This window comes from Triticum aestivum, chromosome 3B (assembly GCF_018294505.1).
Source record: "Triticum aestivum cultivar Chinese Spring chromosome 3B, IWGSC CS RefSeq v2.1, whole genome shotgun sequence".
Taxonomy (NCBI): domain Eukaryota; kingdom Viridiplantae; phylum Streptophyta; class Magnoliopsida; order Poales; family Poaceae; genus Triticum; species Triticum aestivum.
Window position 1 is genome coordinate 257,010,858 of NC_057801.1, and position 12,579 is coordinate 257,023,436.

Here is a 12,579-nt window from a genome sequence, read left to right on the forward strand (position 1 = left end):
TCCAAGCTCCTATACATTATTTTTTCTACACCTCCAGAATTGATACCCACTAAGTCATATTCCACAGGTCACGCAGGACGGTGGAAATACAACTATTACAATACTAGTGAAACTACTACTAACTCAGACAGCTCCGTAGTAGTCCTCATAGAAGTCACCACCATAGACTGGAAGCTCAACGTGACCATCCGAAAACAGACGGTTCTGAGGAGCTTGTGGACCATAGGGGCTAGGATGAGGTCTTGGACCAACAAACGGTGGCCTGCGGGGACCACGGGGTGGGGTGATGCCTCCCACATCATGCCAATCCACCATGTCTGGCAGAGCAGCTCTCACAGGATACAGATCCCTCGTATCCATACATCCAGCTTGCACAGCCGGTGCAAACCGAGTCAAAGTGGCCCAATGATCAGCACGAGTGTTGAAAAGCTCCAGTCTCAAGGCCCGATTCTCTCGGTCCTTATCCTCGAGCATCTCGGCAGTGGTGCGAGTTAGTGAGTCCTCGTGTGTGGAGTTAGCATAGATAGCATGGAGATACCCTTGCGCTCCCGGGAGTGAAGCTGGCATATAACAGAAGTGGGTGTTCCGAAGCAGGCCAGTCCTGACTCGCATGATGGTCATCATAGAAAAGGCAGCATCCTGCACAGCCATCTCAATAGTAACCCCGAGTCCATAGGAAAAGTGGAGGGGCTTGGTAGATCCAGGATAAGAGGGAAATATCCTGACAGTGCAGAGATATTGGCTTTGATTAAAGTCTCGGAACTGCTCTTCGACAGTGTATTCGGGATACCAACGGTAACCCGTCTCGATCATTACCCGGACTAACATAGCCGTATGACTGGGCACATCGAGGCACCGGGTCAGGCTAACCACTTGGTTTTGAGCACGAGTGGCCATCTGAAAGCACAACCACAATGCAAAGGCATTAGAATTTATAGGGAAAACCGGACAGCACAACAGCTGTAAATGCTCAGAAACAGATTTGAGACATTCACAACAGATTGCAAAACCACTCAACAACATCATATCAAGGATCTGATTCAACTGATAACATACTTAGGTGGTAGAAACTGAACTAGGCTGGTAATCATCAAACCTATAAGGTACTACTGATTAGTAACACATGAACCTGATAGAGAGAAGAGATCCTAATCCTTAACCCCCGGTGGAAGAATGGACTGACTCAGATCAGAATGCCATGAGGTAAAGGAGTAAAAGGAGCCTTACGTACCATCCCACAATCAATTCCCCTACATATAACTAAAGCATTTCTAGACTCAACATCGACCAGTTTGGCTTGGAGAACCTACAGGCAGTCCGGCTCTGATGCCAACGCTGTCAGGACCCCGACTCAATGCCACATCGATCTAGCATGTAACACCTCATATCACTTTGCGGCCTCACGCACGGTATTCCCACGGGTGTCGCCTTACCTTTGCCCGGGACCGTTTGCGCCTTTTGGCACAAGTATATGATAGTGTTGCTAGCATCCATATGATAAGGAGCCCGGGCTGACATGGCTAGTCGTAAACCCAAAGTGGCATAGACTTACAAGGACAGGCATCCATGACCCAGCATCGAACGTGTCGGTCATCAGCGAGTGAATCCGTGTTGTAGCACTGGGCTAGCAGGACTCCGATAAACTGGGCTGTAGCGGGCTAGCAGGACTCTGGTATTCATCGCGTGACATTTCCCCGAAGGGACAGACACATGAACGAAGGACACATGCCGGCCAGCCTAAGTGTTCCGGAGCAGTAGCAACCTACCATGGCTCAGTGGAAGCACTAGGAGACATTTCCCGGTAAGAGAGGCTACTAAGGATAAACAACTAGATAGTCAGATCCCACACATACCAAGCATTTCAATCATACACACAATATGCTCGATATGTGCAAATACAACAAGGCATCACAACATGACTCTACAACACAAGTACTTTATTTAAAGGCTCAGAGAGCCATACATAGCATACACACAAGTACGGGTCACATGACCCACATCAAGTCATACAAGCATACAAGCCAACATCGGAAGTAACTTGTGTGAGTACAGACAACTAGTAAAATAAAAGAGGCTTGGGTAAGCCTAGCTATACTACATGGTCCTTCACAAGCTCAGGATCACCACCTGGGCCTCAGTCTACTCATCGATGTCAACATCTATGAAGAACCCGTCAGAAGGGGTTGTAGCATCTTCTGTAAAATGTAAATTAAAGCAACATGAGTGCAAAGGTACTCAGCAAGACTTACATCAGATCCTACATACATGCACATTATCAAGAAGGGTTGGTGGGGTTATTGCAGCAAGCCAGCTTTGACTCTTGGGTAAGCTATCCTACGAGACTCCAACTTGAAATGGTTTTGCGCACTCGAGTCCACTACTTGCCACTTCAATACACTACCGAGGATCCACCCCCGTCCTCCTACGGGAGTGCCATCCTCAGCACTCACGCTTATCTTGAGGCTTTTAGTAGTTTCCATTTACTTGTCTATGAACTATATAGGCAACCAAGTAGTCCTTTACCACGGACGCGGCTATTCGAATAGATTATGTTAACCCTGTAGGGGTGTACTTCTTCATACATGTTTCCACCACTTAGCGTCTGCACACGACATGTGCTCGGCAGACTTCAAGCAAAAGCCTATGTGGGTGTAGACCATGACCTACCTAAACACCTAAGTCTCTAGTCTAGGTTTATCGCCTATTCAGGTTCCATCCACAGGGAGTCCGGCCGAGGTTTCCACATACGGCCCTGAATGATGTGAACAGGGTTCCGAGACACCTAACGGGTGCCCGGTGTACCCGACCACGTACCTACCGCATCACAGCCCACCCCACGGTCAGCGCTGTCCATGGCCTCTAGTAGGCTACAAACACCAGAAACTACTTGCAACTCCTGGACAGAGAACTAGGGTGAATAAGAAGTCGAGCGGGGTCATATTTCAGGGCCCAATGTATGGTAGTAGCTGAATCTTAAATCACACATACAGATCTCAGTGCTTAAGGACGGCTTCAATGAAACAACCCACCATGTACTCGTACATGGCCTCTCATCGATACCTTTACCAATTCGTGTTCAACACATCACTCTCATACTGACATGATCAGTTCACTCTAGCCCATCACCCAGATGAACCAGACCTGACACGACTCTAAGCATAGCAGGCATAGCAAGGTAGGAACAACACACACACATGGCTCAATCAACTCCTACACATGCTAGTGGGTTTTATCTAGTTACTGTGGCAATGACAGGTCATGCAGAGGAAATGGGTTCAACTACCGTAGCACATAGCAGTTTGAATCGCGTTGTCTTGATGCAGTAAAAGAGAGCAGGAGCGAGAACATGGGATTGTATCGATATGATCAAATGGTTGGTTGCTTGCTTGATGGGTCGGTGCACTAGTATTGTTCTTCGTTGGGGTAATCACGGTACTCCTCGGGGGCAGGACCTGCCGCAGAGAGCACCGATACACAATCATCACCAAACAATATGCAACAATATGATGCATGCATGAGACATGGCAAAATGAGTGTATTGGGCTAATGCAACTAAGACCAGATGGGTTTGAACTATTTTGAACCAAAGGTTCAAGTTTCAAACTCATAAGTGGCCCTTTTAAGTGATTAATCTTGTTCTGTACTAAACAGCAGGTTAGCTTGATTACACATGCATGAAACCAGTACAGATGGATAGATTGGATTTTTTCTGATCATTTTTCATATATAACACTTTGCATTTGGAGCTACAGATTAATTTCTATGATTTTTTGAAGTTTGTGGTATTTTCTGGAATTTCCTGTGTAATAATAATTCCAGTAAATAACTTACTGCGTCAGCATTACGTCAGGATGACGTCAGTGGTCAACGGAGCTGGTCCAGGTCAAACTGACTAGTGGGTCCGCGTGTCAGTAGTTATTTAAACTAACTAAATTTAGTTAGTGCTAATCTAAGTTAATTAGCAGAACGGGCCCCACTTGTCATAGACTCAGGGGGAGTCAACCTGGGCCCACCCGGTCAAGTTAACGGGGTCAAACCCGCCGGCGTTTAGCCGCCGGCGAGGCCAGACACGGCGGTGGAAGTGCATCTACAGGGCGCGGGGAGCGAGCCGCGTCGTTTGGTGGCAGTGGTGGAGCTCGGGGTGGCCGGGAACATCGCCGGCGACGACCTTGGCGGTTGCCGGAGTTCAGGTGAGGTCGAACCGGAGGCTACAGGGCACAGTGAGGTGCGTGGAGTGGCGCGTTGGACGCCTGCGAGTGCGGTGAGTGTGTTGGACACAGTGGTGTGGCTGGTGGGTGGCCAGAGTCACGTCGGCGACGAGCTCGGCGGCGGCGCGTGCGGTGAAGCTTCGTGTGCTTGCTGTGGTGCACGAGAGTGTGAAAGGAAAGGGGGAGAAGGTAGTTGGGCTCACGGCGGTCTCGAGGGAGCAGACGGCGCGGTCGGGGACGAGCTGGTGCGGCGGCGACGGCGAAAGGGATCTCCAGCCGTGGCGGGGTCGGACGAGGTTGGTGCAGAGGCCTCGAGGCAAGCGAGCGCTCGGGGCTCGGCTAACTCGAAGGAGAGGAGGGCGGCGGAGCTCCTGGACATGGTGGCGCAGCGCAGGGACGACGGGGAGCTCGAGCTTCACGGTGGTGCGGGCGCGGCAGCATCGGCCATGGAATGGGAGAGCGAGGGAGAGAGGCAGGGGGAGAATGGGCGTGTCCAGAGGGGTCGGGGTGCGACGTGGAGGTCGTCCAGGCCAGCAGGACGGCAAGGGGAGGAAGCAGGGCGGCGAGCAGCTGCGTGGCGCGCGCTGAAGTCGCCGTCGAGCACCTGCCTGCCTGGCTGGCCACATCAAGCAGCTCGCTGGAGCGGCTGCTGGGCTGGGCCGGCTAGGTGGGCCGGCTAGTGGGCTGCCAGGTTAGTTCCCTCTCTCTCTTTTTATTTCTGTTTTCTATTTTTTTCTGTAACTTTGTGGACTTTCTAAAAATACCTAAGCAACTCCAAAAATCCCCAAACTGCTGATGCCCACTGTTTAGAATATAAACAACATGGAACATTTTAGTTTAGGATTATTTGGACATTTAAAATATTTTATAGATTTTAAACGTCCAAATTCAAATACTTATGATTTAATTCACAGACCTTAGGATTACCTAGAAAATTGTGCACCACTTTTGGCAGAGGTTCTGAACCAAGACAAAAATGATGGACATTTTAGAAGGGCATTTCAGGTTCATTGAAAATATTTTTTAGTAAACCCTAGTTGGATTCAGAGGGGCTCGGGGTTCTGTCATCCCCATTTCAAGTTTCTGTTGAATGGAATAGACATGATGCAACACTCTAATGCATGAACTAGCTAGGGTGTGACACAGCGCCTGTCCCCGCGCGGGTGCGAGTGCCCCCTCAGCGGCATGGATGTCCGCCGTCGACTGCTTCCTTGCACCAATGCCAGTCGCCTCCTCCCGCCAGTTGACTCGCTCCGAAGTCCAGAACATTTTGGCCTTCCTTGAAGCTAGGCCAACGTCCAGGAGTACGCCAACAACAGTGCAAGACACCGCCGTCGCCGTTGGTCAGTGGCCCGACGACACACAGTGCACGACAGAGGAGCCGCTTCCCACCGCAAGACGCCGCCGCCGCCGCGTAATCTAAATTTGCCATGAAAAACGTTCGGATTGCCATGCTTAAAATCCAAACGTTTATCATTCCCGTTTATTTTATATCAATCGTCGTATAATTTAAAGTTGGAGTCAGACTGAACGAAATATATGGTTTGATCGATTAAATATTCTGCTAGAGCCTTATCAAATTAAATATAAAATGTCATCAAGCCACATGTATTCCTTGCAATCCAACGACCTAGACTGTTTCAATGTCGAGCGCTTAACACGTTTAGCGTGCAGTTAATTTCATGTCAAAAATAGTGCTAATCACATAATAACACGTAAATAATATTCTACTTAATATCCGCATGCACTTAATATACTTCCAAATCAACATGCATTGCACGTACACACTGACTAGTGCTACTAGTACGTGAAACTGGTGCCGTAACTTGTGAACGCGTCCAGATATGGTCAACGGCAACATCGCCCATGAGTTCTTCGTGTTTGCCCGTGCGTCTAAAACACAGAAGGGGAGGAGAGAGAGAGAGAGCACACATGGATCCCACCAGTAAGTGAAGGTGAATAGTATTAAAAATAATATTACATTTTATCCATTAAATATGTTGTGGTAATATAAAAACATTATGTGAACAAAGGGGGGGGGGGTACAACAAACATTGTTGTTCTACGTATGTTGCCTATTGACGTGCGACTTGAAGGCCCTGGTCGCATGTTCGATCCTCGTCCTTTATTTTTTAATTTGTATATGGGTCCAAATTTGTTTCATGACATGTGGGCCCCTCGGTGTGTAGTTTGTAGCACTTTAATTTGTGGGTCGAAATTTGTTCCATTCCAAGTGGACTATCGGTGTGTAGTTTTGTAGCTTATTTATACTAATTAAAGAGAACAACAGAGTTTTTTGCAATAATACCATGGTGCAGCGTTGAAGGCGAGAAAGGACGTGCGAGAGAGTGATGACCGAGCCAGAGGGAAATCAACTAGGGGAGTTGCGGGGGTTGCAACGGTGTTTGGAGTAGTTGTGGGCCGAATGCTACGAAAATATAATCTAAACCGACCGGAATAAATGCCTACACAAAATAATCCAAGGTTGGAGTGCCCCTCGCAATGTAAATAGCTCCGGCTTTGCGAGGGATGGAGAGGTAGCTTCAATGCATGGAAGATATGGCGTGAGAAAGCGAGGTCAATCGAGAGACATATAGATAGAGAGACAAAGTGAGCGTGGTCCGACATTCATTGAACAGATATATATGCTCTAGAGAGATATTGTCCGATTGAGCTTTTGGCAAGGGTGAGGGCTGTAAGATAGAGCTTGAGAGATGATCCAGTCACAGACGTGTAGATATATTTTGTGCGTGGGAGGAAGCAAGGTCAATCGATCACATAGGGTCGTCGTGCGATCAAAATAGTGAGACGGGTTGGAGAGAGTGACCTAGATAGACAATGTGCGTGAGAGAGTATACAATGTGAATAGGTCGAATTGGGTTCAAACATGGTGATATATCGTTTTTGTCCGAGAAAGAGCGAGGTCAATCGAGACATACAAAGAGAGAGAGAGAGAGGGATATATATATATATATATATATATATATACAGAGAGAGAGAGAGAGAGAGATTGAGCGAGCGTGGCCTGCCATGAGGTCGAAAGAGTGGGGGCGGCTTGGATGGACTGACCTAGATAGACAATCTGCGTGAGAGAGTATAGAGTGTGTCGATTGAGGCCCAAACAGGGAGATATATCATTTGTGTGTGAAAGAAAATGAGGTTAAACGAGACTCAGATAAAGAGAGCGAGATTGAGCGAGTGTGGCCCGCCGTGAGCAAGAAAGAGTGAGACAGTCTCGAGGGAGTGACCTAGATAGACAATGTGTGTGCGTGCGCACGAGAGGTTGGGGGCTAGATAGGCAATGCATGTATTTAGCGCGAGAGGGTGAGAGGGAGAGAGAGAGAGAGAGAGAGAGAGAGAGAGCTTGGCATGGGGTGCAATGGCAGGTGTGTGAGGTAAATACATTTGGTAACAGAGTGGAAAAAGGGGTTGCGTAGTTGAGAGACTTAGAGATCGAAACATGGAGAGAAAGAATGAACGTGTGTTGGAAACCGATAGCTTCCTAAGGTTGTTAGGAGAGGAAGATTGACCGATACAGGAAGTATGTAGCGTGTGTGCGGGGGGGGGGGGGGGGGTTAAAAACTACATTTGAATGTACATAGTACGAGACTTAATATCGACGTTTCAATTCGGTGTACATTGTAAGATTTGAACTGAGGACCATGCATATGGGTAATTATTTCCAATTCGTGCCATACTAGGTTTCGAAAAGTTGACATTGACTCGATTTGTTGTGCTATTTTGTAGGTCATATGTTTGAATCCATCCGAAAAGTTTTCTCACTACCATGGTGTTCATCATATACATATGAATTTGTATTAAAAATGTAGCGTGGATACAGTGAAATGCAAAATCCACGTTAAAATTGGAGATCGCTACGTGACACACACTCTAATTCAAATAACTAATTATGTGACACACACTCTAATCCACATTGGCGTGGATACCGTTTCGATTTTTTTCAAATAACTCCTCATTAATTAAATTTATAGTACTCCCTCTGTTCACATTTATAAGACCTTGAAGACATTTTCAGACAATGTGCAAAAACATTTCATTTAAGTTGTCTGAAACGACTTACAAAGTGAACGGAGGGAGTAAATCTCATTTCCGAGTGCTTAATTATTGCACAGGAAAAACACGGGCATGGTTAATACATAACAGATTCAATTGCAAATTAAAGAAGATTCTTTTGTGTTCTCAAATGTAGGCAACCAGGCATCAAGACCAGGGTCGTGTCGGGGTGGTCGCTGTGTGTCGGAGCGGACGCGTGGCACCCAGCACCACCCTACCTCCCACCCTTTTTCCCACAAAGGCGACGACCAAAATAAGTTCGTGCTTCTCACGTTTCGGATTGAAATATCTGGCGGCCCCAATTCCAGCCTGCAGAATCTCCTTCTCACTCGTCCCCTCCGCACTAGATTTGCTCAAATCCCTATTTGCCGCCAACCCAAGCAAAGTTCAAATTTCGCCCCTCGTCTCGTTCTTTCCCCACCTCTGTGCCGGACGACGACGATGAAGACGACGGTCGCGCTTCACCACCGCACTGGAGATACCTCATCTACGCCCTCATCCACCGCATCGGGTGGTCCACCGACAACATCGGTCGCTGCAACCGACGTGCCTCACAGACACCTACTTCCACCGCATCAGGTGCGCTTCACCAACGCCGTCTCCCAGTTCACCGGGCTACTTCATCGAGCACATCGTTGCACCTCCGCCCCCCGAGGCCGTTGGGGCTTCACCAACGGTCTCCTCCACCGCATCATAGCGCTCCGCTGCCACTCAAGATCTGCATCCGTGCGCGGCTAGCCAACGCCAGTGCATCACCCTCAACGGCTCTGAAGTGACCCGCACTCTAGCTAGGCGAGCATGCCCAAACGCCGGCCTGAATTAGGTATCCACACATCACTCCCTTGTGCACTGTTCCGACGTTGGTTAGATATCCTTTCACTGCTCTCTTAGCTTACACGCCTATGCAACTCTGACTTTAACTCTTATTTCTTCTAGAGATATCATCTGAAACAAGCAAATCCATTTTTTAGCGAAGCATGACGGCGCTAGGGATCTCGTACACATCCTGCACACCCGTATAACCTTGTAAGTATCTGTCCTCCGGTACAACATCAAGGTCGATTCCTCTTATTTGATCAACCATTCGCCATGTCAAAAATGCAGAGGGGATGCAAGGAGCACAAGGCCTGCACATCCAAGCAAGTGGTACATGGACTTGTACATGGAACATCCCAAGCGCAAGCAGAGCTGCAGTGAGCTGTACAACGAGCTAGCGTAAGTCCCTGCATTTCATTTAATTCGTACTGGCATTCGTGTATGATTTGTGTTGCAGTGGCGGATCCACGAATTCAAGTTACCAGGGGCGAACATTTAACTTAAAAAATACGAAGGCACTTGCACTCCGGAAATCAACATAACTTGAGAAATGTGAAAGCTACATGCACTTTGAAAACCAGCTAATGATCCAAAGTAGTTCAGATTATAAACACTAAATGATGCAAGCACCAAAAAACACAAAATGCAACCATGGTGTACAAGGACTACAAACATGGTCTGTACCTGCTTGAATTATTCATTCTCTGGCTGAAAATATCAAAGTGTAATTTGCACCTATAACCAGTGCGCAAACTGCATATCAATATATCTATCCTGCACAAGTATGCCAATAGTTTCAAACCAACAGATTAGAAAAGTATTTATGCTATGTTGTCATGAATACGGGGACTTTCTGGTAGATGGCCTCGATGTTTCCTCAAGCTATGAAAATGCACTATACATTTGCTTGTCATCAATGCCTGCAAATCTCTGTCTCTCTCAACATAGTAGATCATCATTAGACACTAAATCCTTCAATGAGCTTGCAAAATGCTTTGCATTAGATCCCTCATTGACACTATATGTTCATCACCAGGAGCATGTAAAATGTTTGCATCAAATCCTTCATTAGCAGTCTGTTCATTAGACACTTCAGGCTCAAGAACAACATGAGCTTGTATGTTTGCACCGGAAACTTGATTAGATACATCAGATTCAGTCAGTTCAGTATTGATTGGGGGAGTTATAAAATAAGTAGAAATTGGTTTCATTTTCTCATAGATTCCCTACATACAAGCAGTTTTACAACACCGCCACGTTTAACTATTGGCCAGAAATTGAAGAGTTGAATTAGATATAATCAGGGATGTGATGTACCTGCTCATTGCCATTGCTACTCTTGCAAGCTGCGACTGTCCGTTTGCGCAAGCTCGATGCCATGCCCGTGCTGCCGCCGCTGCCTCCCACGCAGGCTACACCCAGGGTTGGATCTTCATCTTCTTGTCCTTCCGTTCGCTTGAAGCCCGGCGACCGCCCTCCAATGAGGGTGCGAGGAAGGCCTGTGTCGGTCTGTCCAGCGGCGGCTAGGATGTGTGTGGATACAACTAGTCTGACAACCCATCCTCGTATTACATATCAAGGATGCACCATCTTATCAGATTAACCATTCAACTTACCAATGCAGTGTGGGAAGAAAGAAGTATTGGTACTGCGTATCCAAGCAACTGATGCCATGGACTCCTTCGTACAACCTTGTAAGCGAAAAAGAAGTTGCAGTGTCCTGTACAAAGAACTAGCGTAAGTTCAGTTACCTGCTTCTCGGAATTTTAGTTAGCCACTTATTGCAAAATTGTTCAATTACGTTGCTTGGCTTAATTTAGTTTGCTACTGATTACATAATGCCAGCCTGTTAATCCTATTATAGTAGATGCGCCTATCTATGTGTTTGATACTTACTATTAAGAATTACCTGTTTGCCTGAACTTAAATAGCTACTTGTTTGTTTAACTGCTTTGTGCTGCAACAACGGGTTACAATGATGTTAATAACTACTTTTCAGCATCCAATTGAAACTCTTTAATTCCTTGTTTGTTTAACTGGTTTGCTGTTATAACTCCCAGTTGAGATGTTTTGCTAACTTCAACTTTTCTGAATCCAATCGGAACTTTAATGGCAAAACAGGTTAGCCCAAGATCAAAGAGCGAGTCCCCATGGACGTTGTATCATCCACAGCAGTGGCACCGGCCCAATCGTGCATTATGAATTGCCAACTGCTGATGCTCTAGAGGCTAAACTAGTGGTAGAAAAGACACCTTTAGAGATGATTGACATGTTGAAAGCAAACAACACAATCACAAGTAGTACTCAAGACAACCATTAAATATTTGGTGGATTTCAAAACGAAGCAAGCTGAGACTGACCACATTGTTAAGGTCCTGAAGGAAAAAAGGAAATTAAAATTCCCACTTGGTAAATCATAGGTGAAATGTTCTTTCCATCATTGAATAGCCTTTGTGTTGTTTGTTCATGTAATCAATCAAACCATTTGTTTTAGAGATCATGTAATAATTTTTTTTGTTTTTTGTTTTGGTTTGTAATTTTATTTGAGCACAAGTCTGTATTAATTGATAAGACTCGGAGACATTTCATTTGATTGCTGTGCCAGACCTACAAATATGCCAATCGGGCTGAATGTGCATTCAACAATAATAGTAGTATAGATGGACCATAAGTGGCACGCATCGGAAAGGGCCAAGATGCTGTAGTAGCTTGGCTAAAAAAAGGATGCCTGTTGTAGCAAAAAAAGTATAGCGGCCTGGCTTATGTATGTTAGTTGATATTATTGATCCATATACTCTATAAGTGTTTATATGTCTGTTAGTTCTGTACATTCTTGGTTGATTGACTCGGTATTTGAATCTTGATACATCGCTTGTGTACATATCTAAATGGGAGTACACATTATGCTACGTGTGACATTTGAGTTGGACATGAAGTGTTCCAAATATTCGAATTCACCTTAAACTGGATTCTAGCTTCTGAATTTGAGTATCGCATTTGTAAACCATATTCATATATGACAGTGGAATACATCTTTGTCGTCCTTTTGAAGATATATAAAACACATGAATGATTTATAAAGATTCGTATAGGAATACAAAATGGATTCGAATTTAGTTGCCAGGGTAAACGTGGATGCTTATTGTCCCAAAATTCGAAAGAAGCGGCAAAATGTCCACTCCCACGTCGGCTGCCGAAGCCAAGTGTTTGGGAGATGGAAATTACTGTCTACCCATTACACGGACAATCCATCGGCCCGATTTCCACTACTCTAAATAGGGGTAGGTTAGTAACTTCAATTAGACGTGACACGACCGCCTCTGAGCCCATTCCGACACGGTGGGCGCCAAACATGGGCGGCAAAACACATTTGATTCAAGCTCATCCGAAAGACCTCTGTTTCTCCCTCCATTTCCCCATTCATACACGGTGGGCGGCAAAACAAACTCGACTCGGCCGAAATCGATGTAGGCAAATATTT